This window comes from Mercenaria mercenaria, chromosome 9 (genome assembly GCF_021730395.1).
Source record: "Mercenaria mercenaria strain notata chromosome 9, MADL_Memer_1, whole genome shotgun sequence".
Classification (NCBI taxonomy): Eukaryota; Metazoa; Mollusca; class Bivalvia; order Venerida; family Veneridae; genus Mercenaria; species Mercenaria mercenaria.
Genome location: NC_069369.1, coordinates 45934050 through 45945667, shown reverse-complemented (window position 1 = coordinate 45945667; position 11618 = coordinate 45934050). Strand labels below are relative to the sequence as shown.

At 34.2% G+C, this 11618-nt stretch overlaps 1 protein-coding gene across 4 annotated transcripts in view; it reads left to right on the top strand.

Annotated features, from left to right (window-relative positions):
* The first annotated feature begins 493 nt into the window (after positions 1-493).
* The window catches only part of LOC123547018 (uncharacterized), a 36551-nt gene continuing 25426 nt past the window's right edge, over positions 494-11618 (top strand). For 2 of the 4 annotated variants that reach the window (XM_045333757.2, XM_045333753.2), the window contains exon 1: positions 570-745. The gene's annotated coding sequence lies outside the window, so the exon portion shown is untranslated. The other 2 variants (XM_045333756.2, XM_045333754.2) reach the window with 2 other exon arrangements.

Sequence of the window (11618 nt, the reverse complement as noted above, 5' to 3'; positions counted from 1 at the left end):
CCACATGTATCATTTATTTGCATACATCTTTGGACAATAAAGTGTTCTCGGCTAAAAGGACATCTTGTGTCAATATAAAAGCATATTGTGTTTCACACTTGAAAAAAAAAACAACTAGGAAAATGTTGTTATAACTTACAGTTGTTTGAATGTGTAAAATATTTCAGGTTTACAAGAATAAACGGATATAAGCTGCAAAACATTTTAGACTGATTTGGAAATACCCAAATAGCTTGATTTTATTTTTTGGAATGATAGATGTTCATCGTTATCAGTTATAAATAACAAACGTGTGTATACCTATCTGCCCAACTGATCAATGTTCTCAAGTAATTTACACATCATTTTTCACGATTTTAAACTAACCATCCTGTCTTTTCAGCGTCTATATTAAGGTCACTGGTCCGTGATAAACCTATTTTATAGGAAGTAGGGATTGCACGCACCGACAGTTTTGACAGTTAAACTTTCGCAGTAGTGAAATACACACAGATACGACAAAACACTAACACGATATAACAATTTTTTTCGAAATAGCATGTGATTTTCAAATTAGGTAATCATTGTTAAACCTTTAGCATTTTATTCATATGTGTAGCGAACAATGTAAAAATTGTGAATAACAGAGGCAGTTATTTCATTGGCGGAACATTTCGCGAAACAATTCGCTGCGGTATGAAAACAGTAGCGGAATATTGTGTACCTATCAAGACGGAATAATTGTACAACTCGGATAATGATAGGGGTAAATATGTACGTAAATAACTTTTGCAAATGAAAGAAATATTCTAAAGATATCAAACTAGATTTTTGAAGCTCGACTAAATTATTTGTCGATGACCTATAGTGTGCGTTTGTACAATTTTAAATATTATTCTTCTTTGTTGTTTGGTTAAATGCGTTCAAGCTTTCCGTGGTGGAGAAGATCCCAGGTGCACCTTCAAGCATTATTTCAGGTACTGGCTACCTGGGTAGAACCACTGTCGTATGTATATTCTGCACAAGGGTTTAAGGACAATGGTTTCCAGAATTAGCAACCATCTTAAACTATTAATTAAAAAATATGAGATGATGTAACAGCTGTGTGAGATAACAAAGTAATTTATGTACCATTCATCAGTTAAGAGTCAAATTACAGTCGGTTTAGAAGTTAGAAAGAAAACACGATCCTCTGATAAAGGACGGAAAACGTTCACATTTATCATTTCATGGTTGCAAAGTTAATAGGAATGCTATTACTTAAATTTATACACTTTTTCGAGATGGAAACATCAGATGTTTGCTACCAAAATTTTGTGTTTGGTACGAGGCCAGTCAAATTCCATGCCATATGCTGGGAAATTCTGATCTTCTGATTTCAAGTCATGAATGATGTTTGAGTTACCCAACTTTGGCTGAAACTTTACAACTGTTTAAATTCCATTTTTTTCCCATTTGTGCTTAATCCACCCCCACCCTCCCACCAACCCCCACCCCACCAGAGCGGTTAATATCGCAGATCTTTTTTCTTATTTTTAAAAACATGACATCAGGCAGATTTTGTTCTATTATCATAGTTTCGTAATTTTGTTTTACAACACGTCATCTTCAAAACTATATATTAATATTGAATGTGTCATGGGTCATGTTAGCAAGTTAATAAAAAAAAAGATGCTGAAGGCGCAGGTAATAAAGAAATGACTTCATAAAGAAATGTGGTAGAGTTCTCGGCAACAGTTATAATTTCACCATCAAAAGGTTCTACCTCAGTGCGAGTATATAAGATATTTCCCCAAGATGTTGTTCTGCACACCCCTGGTTTTAAATATGTTAACTCGATTTATTATATCTGCACACAATTTCATCAAAGTTGCATTAGTGAGTTATAAATCAATAATTTCGTTTTCATATTTATTTAATGTCCCATTACAAGTAGTGTATTCTCAGAAAATAGTTATATTTTCGTGTTGCTTGGTAACGAATTCGATTAAAAGAGAGTACTTTAGAATAGAAAGATATAACTATTATTTGCATTGCCATAGGCACCAAACTACACTAGTCTATGATAGAAAATTCATCGGGAAAGAGAAATACACGAATATTTCTAGAATGATGTAATTTGTTTGATAATTTGGTATGTCAGACTTAATAAAAACAGACAGGAGGCGAGGGCGTTAATGTTGGGACGATCTTCTGGCAGACCTACCCATCTTTTTTTTTCACCAAACATTTTGGGCATCTATGAATCTATAATATATTTCCGTTGGCTAAGTATATCTGCATACTCTAGATCTTTCACATAGGATTTTTTTACCTTTATTCACTGTTTTTCCTTCAAATGATAGTTTTTGACAAATGTTGTGGGAAGTTTATTTCGGCCCCTACCCTCAAAGATGGGAGACCTTGCTCCTATGCCTATGCACATTGTACTTAAAGGCTGTATTTTAAAGAGAAAAATATTCTGTTGTCTTTTTACATTTGAGCCATTAATATACATTTACATATATTCGTGATCACTTTTAGGATATGTCATATAAATTGCAGAAGCAAGCGAATAACTTTCATTTATATATAAAAAAAAAACTTTTGTCACTTAGAATTTTTCGAACTGTGTATTTCAAATCGTGCGGTACGATATAACCGATTAATGTACTAAGTCAGAGATGATATTACGATCATGATTATCTCGTGTTGATTGTTCCGTCTTTGCTAGACGATGCACGACAGAGTTCTTCCGGTGTTCCTCCAGCGTGGTTTACAAGTTGAAAAGAACTTTGTCTAGATTTACAGTTTTATATTCATGAATTGATCGTTTCTGCAGTTAGTCTGGCAGTCACGATTGGGTTGGCAAAAAGTCAGCAATCTTGTGGTTCCATTTTCATGTTCATATTTACGAGAATTACGTTCCTAGTAGAATACACATTACCTGCGGTACTTCACATTGATAATGCTTATTTTACGTGTTTTCTTTTCTGGAATTATAGGGTTTTTTTTGTTTCTTCCAGTATGTGAGTGCAACAGTTGTGTCACGAAAAGGGTTACTTTATGAGAGTGAATATAAACACAGACATCGTTATAAAGAACTTCCATATTCAAATAACATAAGCTACATGCAGTAAATTTATAGGAATTTTAGATTTTTATGACGATCACTCGTAGCTGGTTTGCCCGGCAAATTTGCACAGTAGGTTGCCCCTTAAATCAAATCAGTATAGTGGACCGGCTTGCCCCGAAAATCTGCATAGTTGCTTTGCCTCTAAAAACAGTAGAGGTTTGCCCCCGCGTATTAGTATACTGGGTTGCCCCCGGCCCCAGATCAATATCGTGATTATCCCTCAAATCGGTATAGCGGGTTATTCCTGAAATCAGTATTGTGGGTTACCCCTCAAATCAGTATATTGGTTTGCCCCTCAAATCAGTATAGCAATTTGCCCCTCAAATTCGTATAATGGTTTTTGCTCCTGTAATCAGTATAGTGGTTTGTCCCTCAAATCAGTATAGTGGTTTGCCCCTCAAAACAGTATAGTGGTTTGCCCCTCAAATCAGTATAGTGGTTTGCCCCTCAAAACAGTATAGTGGTTTGCCCATCAAATCAGTATAATGGCTTGCCCCTCAAAACAGTATAATGGTTTGCCCCTCAAATCAGTATATCACATATATGACTCCATACATATATATTCTTCACAGATATTAATCATTTAAGTGTAAAATTTACGGTCGCATTTTTCACAAATTTGTGATGTCTGGTTTTTGTTTTTCAGTCATCTTTTATCTTTGTTCTGTTTATTGTTTGTTGGGGGAAAACAGGTCGCGAGATGAAGTGGTTCTTACTTTAAACTTAACATAGAGAACCAGACAAGGAATTAAAGCTACGTTTTCTCTTTAAAAAGCAAAAAACATTGTGTTTACATATCAATGCGCAAATAAAACTGGTTTCTCTAAATGTCAAACCTATCTTATTGTACGGCTGTGAAATTTGGGGCTGTGGAAATAAAGATGTTACAGGAGTTCTAAAACACATTTTAAATCTAAAATGCTGTACTTCAGATGGAGAGAAAGGTGTCCTATAAGTGTATGTTGATATTAAAACGAGCATGTATCTTTTTGTGCAAAACTTACTCAGCCTATAGGAATGAATATATCAAGTAGTATCTATGCCATTTTGCCTAGTTTAAACATTGCAGTTGATTGTAAATATTAAAAATATAATCATGTTTCTTGCGATCATAGGAAACGCATGAATTTCCCAAAAGTAATATAAGTATAGCTGACTATGAGTGTTAAACAGTTTATTCATCGTTACAGAAGTTCATCTGTTGTAGAAATTAAAGACGTTTTAAGCGTAAATGTGCTCTGATGGTTTTGAACAGTACCTGGATAAAACTCAACATATTCTTTTAATAATAACAATAATCACTTTATTACAATACATTATTAAATTTGCACAGGAAATCTTAAATTATCCGTTGAAATTGGCAACTGGAAGAGATTACTGCCTAATTTTACAACAATCAAGTGCGTTAGAATGTCCAGCACTTACGGATGAAAGTATGAAGTATATAAATTCAAGATTTCACAGATTCATGTACTATAAATTTGTCATAAATATGAAATGCAATAATGTCGAATGAAACAAAGATTGTGTATCTTTGTTAAAACATCATTCAGAATTTTAAGTAGAATGTTGACAGTGCTGATATGAAATGTTTAGACTTTTATTTCTAATCTATATATCTATATTGTGGAACTGATGTACAAAATATCGTATGAATTTAAGAATGGTTTAAACCTGCCATTTTCTCTATGTTTACTGCCTCGTTATACTAAAGAAGAGAATGTCATGAGTGAAATCACTGAAAATGTATTGTAAATGATGAAACTACCTATATGGTCAAACGCAGGTAGGACAATTGGCCGATAAGGGGTTGTTAGTTTGACTGTAAACTTTATTGTCCTGTCCAGAATGTGACTCTGTGTTCTGAAAATAGTGCGAGTAGAATATGGATTTATATTTTGTTAATATCATACCATCGTCCATTGCGTAGTTACCAAAGCGCGGTGGTAGGACAGTAGGATGGTAGGAAAGTACGAGGGCGATTGTAATATGGTAGGCTATGATATGATAGTGTAATGATAGGATGGCAGGATAGTATGATGGAAGAATGATAGTATAGTACGATGATAGGATGGCAGGATAGTATGATGGAAGAATGATAGTATAGTACGATGATAGGATGGCAGGATAGTTTGATGGAAGAATGATAGTAAAGTACGATGACAGGATGGCAGGATAGTATGATGGAAGAATGATAGTATAGTACGATGATAGGATGGCAGGATAGTATGATGGAAGAATGATAGTAAAGTACGATGACAGGATGGCAGGATAGTATGATGGAAGAATGATAGTAAAGTTTTTTTGTTTTTTTTTTCTTTTTCAAATTTATTCATAAAACAGCATGTTTATTGACAAAGTCCACAATATTACACAAGTGAAGTCACAATATAACATACAAATATGTAAGATTAGTAATATAGAAGATGTTTTATGTTTCAAACAAAGTGATAAGCATTACATATAATTTCTTTAGCAATAGTATTCTAATGCATTCAGAAATTTATTAAGAAATAGTAACTTATAATCTTTATTTCTTGACAAATATTTAACCACAGTTAATATATCAGTGTGCAATATTTCGATCATATTAATAAATTTCTTTCTTCGTTCGCTGAAGAGATACGTCTTGTAAGTACAGTATGTTATTATACTGAGTAAAATATTAATACCCTGGTATTCTTTATAATCAATTTTGTAACCAATTACTATGTTATTCATACTTTTCACCGATTTATTTAAACCACACTTACTAAGTGCTTCATGAACGATCTTCCAGAAATCTGATAAGTAACTGCAATTAATGAAGAAATGACAACTGTCGGACTATCTATTATTTTCCAAGTAAAAAGATTCAAGTTTGTAGCAACAATACGATGAATCAATTTATACTTTAGCTGTTTGATTTTATTGTCAGGAATAATTTTGTTTAAAAAATAGTAAAATGCATTCCAATTTATTTGATGACCAATTTGTGTTTCCCAATACCTATGAATATACGATGATTCAATTTTCTTGCTAACAAGTACCATGTATATATCCTTATTGGTAACGTCAGTAAAAGGTTTCCTTTTTACATCAGGGAAGGTTAAATTTGTTCTAACTTTAGTCAAATAAGAGTCTTTTGATTTTAAAATTATTTTCCATTCCTTTGGAATTGCGTTTTTCAGTATATTTATTTCTGATATCCAGTTATTTTTTACCTTGAGACTATTGAGTATTTTAGTTATATCAAGTTCACCTTTCTCTGACAATAAATCATTAACAAAAAGTATATTAGAATCTATCCACTTTTTGAATATAATACATTTTCCTTTATGCTTAATGAAGCTATTACCCCATATTAACTGTTGTCTTATTTTATCAAAAGTTTCTAGTTTACTATTGTTGTGGAGAGGTCTGTTGAACTCTATCCATATTTGTAGTACATTTTTATAACAGGCAGGTAATACAAGTTCTGACTGTGGTAGTGATTTAATAGAATCTAAATTCATCCTAAATACTAAAAAGTTCCTTCCATATTGATTTAGGAAAAAAGAAGGGATAACCTTCCAATTCGCGTTTTCAGCAGAAGTTAAATTTTTTACCCATTTAATTTTCATTGTTTTAGAAAAAGAATCAATATCTACCATATCAAGGCCTCCATCACTTTTATGGCTAATTGTAATTGAACGTCTAATTTTATCATTTTTACCATTCCAGAGAAACCTAAAAAATATGGCGTTAATCTGGTTAATGATATCTTTAGGTACTTCTAAATTTTGCAATAAATATGTGAACTTTGGTAAAGCTAAAGATTTCAATACAAGAATTTTCCCATAAAATGTTAAATTTCTTTTGCTCCAGTTTGAGAGAAGTTTTTGGCATTGCAGAATTTTTTCATTCCAGTTAAGGTTATTACATTCGTCTTTTTTGTTACCAAAGTACATTCCCAAAGCTTTCACATAATTGTTTGTAAAATTTATATCATAAATATTTGTGCATGTATTTTTCTTCTGATTTCCTATCCGTAGACCTTCTGTCTGAATGATAGTAAAGTACGATGACAGGATGGCAGGATAGTATGATGGAAGAATGATAGTATAGTACGATGATAGGATGGCAGTGTAGTATGATGGAAGAATGATAGTAAAGTACGATGACAGGATGGCAGGATAGTATGATGGAAGAATGATAATAAAGTACGATGATAGGATGGCAGGATAGTATGATGGAAGAATGATAGTATAGTACGATGATAGGATGGCAGGATAGTTTGATGGAAGAATGATAGTAAAGTACGATGATAGGATGGCAGGATAGTATGACGGAAGAATGATATTATAGTACGATGATAGGATGGCAGTGTAGTATGACGGAAGAATGATAGTAAAGTACGATGATAGGATGGCAGGATAGTTTGATGGAAGAATGATAGTAAAGTACGATGATAGGATGGCAGTGTAGTATGATGGAAGAATGATAGTATAGTACGATGATAGGATGGCAGTGTAGTATGACGGAAGATTGATAGTAAAGTACGATGATAGGATGGCAGGATAGTTTGATGGAAGAATGATAGTAAAGTACGATGATAGGATGGCAGTGTAGTATGACGGAAGAATGATAGTATAGTACGATGATAGGATGGCAGTGTAGTATGATGGAAGAATGATAGTAAAGTACGATGATAGGATGGCAGGATAGTTTGATGGAAGAATGATAGTAAAGTACGGTGACAGGATGGCAGGATAGTATGATTGAAGAATGATAGTAAAGTACGATGATAGGATGGCAGGATAGTTTGATGGAAGAATGATAGTATAGTACGATGATAGGATGGCAGTGTAGTATGATGGAAGAATGATAGTAAAGTACGGTGACAGGATGGCAGGATAGTATGATTGAAGAATGATAGTATAGTACGATGGTAGGATGGCAGGATAGTTTGATGGAAGAATGATAGTATAGTACGATGATAGGATGGCAGTGTAGTATGATGGAAGAATGATAGTATAGTACGATGATAGGATGGCAGGATAGTTTGATGGAAGAATGATAGTAAAGTACGATGATAGGATGGCAGTGTAGTATGATGGAAGAATGATAGTATAGTACGATGATAGGATGGCAGTGTAGTATGACGGAAGAATGATAGTAAAGTACGATAATAGGATGGCAGGATAGTTTGATGGAAGAATGATAGTAAAGTACGGTGACAGGATGGCAGGATAGTATGATTGAAGAATGATAGTAAAGTACGATGATAGGATGGCAGGATAGTTTGATGGAAGAATGATAGTATAGTACGATGATAGGATGGCAGTGTAGTATGACGGAAGAATGATAGTAAAGTATGATGATAGGATGGCAGGATAGTTTGATTGAAGAATGATAGTAAAGTACGATGATAGGATGGCAGGATAGTTTGATGGAAGAATGATAGTAAAGTACGGTGACAGGATGGCAGTGTAGTATGATGGAAGAATGATAGTATAGTATAATGATAGGATGGCAGTGTAGTATGATGGAAGAATGATAGTATAGTACGATGATAGGATGGCAGGATAGTTTGACGGAAGAATGATAGTAAAGTACGATGATAGGATGGCAGTGTAGTATGACGGAAGAATGATAGTTTAGTACGATGATAGGATGGCAGGATAGTTTGATGGAAGAATGATAGTAAAGTATAATGATAGGATGGCAGTGTAGTATGACGGAAGAATGATAGTATAGTACGATGATAGGATGGCAGGATAGTTTGATGGAAGAATGATAGTAAAGTACGATGATAGGATGGCAGTGTAGTATGATGGAAGAATGATAGTAAAGTACGATGATAGGATGGCAGGATAGTTTGATGGAAGAATGATAGTATAGTACGATGATAGGATGGCAGGATAGTTTGATGGAAGAATGATAGTATAGTACGATGATAGGATGGCAGTGTAGTATGATGGAAGAATGATAGTATAGTACGATGATTGGATGGCAGGATAGTATGATGGAAGAATGATAGTATAGTACGATGATAGGATGGCAGGATAGTTTGATGGAAGAATGATAGTAAAGTACGATGATAGGATGGCAGTGTAGTATGATGGAAGAATGATAGTATAGTACAATGATAGGATGGCAGGATAGTTTGATGGAAGAATGATAGTAAAGTACGATGATTGGATGGCAGGATAGTATGATGGAAGAATGATAGTATAGTACGATGATAGGATGGCAGGATAGTTTGATGGAAGAATGATAGTATAGTACGATGATAGGATGGCAGTGTAGTATGATGGAAGAATGATAGTATAGTACGATGATAGGATGACAGGATAGTATGATGGAAGAATGATAGTAAAGTACGATGATAGGAGACGACGATAGGATGGAAGAATGATAGTATAGTACGATGATAGGATGGCAGGATAGTATGATGGAAGAATGATAGTATAGTACGATGATAGGATGGCAGGATAGTATGATGGAAGAATGATAGTATAGTACGATGATAGGATGGCAGGATAGTATGACGGAAGAATGATAGTAAAGTACGATGATAGGATGGCAGGATAGTATGATGGAAGAATGATAGTAAAGTACGATATTAGGATAGCAGAATAGTATGATAGTGTAGTACGATGATAGGATGATAGTATAACATGACAGCGGTGGTTAAGTTTTCTTTTTCTTACCAAATAATGTTTCTAATGCATATAAGTTAGCTAAATCGATCAACGAGAAATTACATATTGATGCCTGTGTTTGTTGTTTGAATGTAATGCGTAATCAAAGGAGCGCAATTCTCTTTTAGTAGTAGATTTAAAGGTTTTATTACGCTCCATCCGATGCTAATCAAGGACACTGCCATGGTGCGGTCCACTAAATTATTACTTTAAGTCGGACAGTCAGAGAAGTTGTAATGTATTATTCCTCAGTAAAAACCATAGAATTCAAGCGTTTCAGAAATTCTTCTTATTGTATTTCCTAAAAGTTGTTATGACTGAGTACCTTACTTCTATATCTTTCACCCCCGTATGATGAAAAATACATAACGTAATTTTAGCAAGTACCAGCTACCATTTCGTCTGCTTCCGATTTTTATATCTTTTTATATGTAACGACTTGTGGGCATGTATTGGAACTTTACAAATGTGCTCAATGTGCTGATCTGACATGCACTACACAGGTTACATAACACTGTTTGCATGTTCATATTAGGTGTGTCCCTTTTGCGACGAAGAAAGTTTTTGTATATAAGCTGGTTCTCACACTTGTTTACTTGAATGATATGACTTAGCACATTTCATTACCTCTCATGAACAGACACAATCAAACCGAGTCTGCTATTATTGTTCTTGGTTGCGTTTTATGCTTCCAAAGGATCTTTTTACAGATTTTATTAACTATCACAACAGCAATCTTTAAGTGCCGTGTTGCGGCTGTAAAAAGTCTCCCCGTACTTGGATTCAGTGTTGTTATATTTTCTGGTCCTTTGGGCATTCATTAGATGTGTAACAGAGTTCGACTTAAGCCGGTGCTAGGGGGCGTGAGAGGTGTTGCACATTTAAGTACCTCTCATGAACAAACTCAGTCAAACCAAGTCTGCTATTATTGTTCTTGGCTGCATTCTATGCTTCCAAAGGATCTTTTTACAGATTTTTTTTTACACTGCATAGGTCCTATCAATCTAATTTAAATGCTTTTTTCATAAAATTGTGCGCCTTTTGCGAGTAAGCAATATTTTGGTTTGGCATTATATGCAAGCTAGTATTGCACGGCACAGTGTTCACAACCGACAGTGTATTGAAAGATATGTAGGAGGCTAATACATCCGTAAGATTCGTACCAGATGGTTCTAATAGTCTAACTAACAGATGTTTTGTATTTCCGTTTATTCACCTGTTTCTAAAATTCATGTTAAGCATTAAAATGTTATGATTAAACATGTACTTATAAGTTAATTCAAACATCGTGATATAAAAATATAGTCACTGTTCACCGCAAGAAGTGTCTTGTTTGCATTGTTAACGGTAATAATCAGTGAAAAATCGTATAAACATTATCTGTTGCCATGATACGTACCGTCACGTATGTAGTGTTGAGAGTGGAATGCATATTTTGGCACGCAAAGCGCAATCATTGTCAGTGCAGCGATATCACAAGATTTAGCATACTGATAAATATTTTAGTACTTCACGTACGTTAAGTTCATCTCACAGAACATGAAAAAACTGAGAAACGAAAAACATTAGATTTTTATTCATGTTGAATAATAATAAGAGTATAATTTGAACAAACTGATTATAAACAGCCAGGTTCCAAATTAAAGTTCACTTTTACATGACTTTCCGATAGACTAAACAGTAAAACATTTGCATAATAGTGATAATCAAAGTACTGAAACTCCTGAAAGGCTGGCGGTCTGGCAATCTGAACCATTATGAGTGTTCCATGTCAAACTAACGCGAACACGGGGTACTTTTAAGATCAGTGATGTTGATACGCTTGAGAGAGGTAATGTGGGATGCTACTGTCCAAGCAT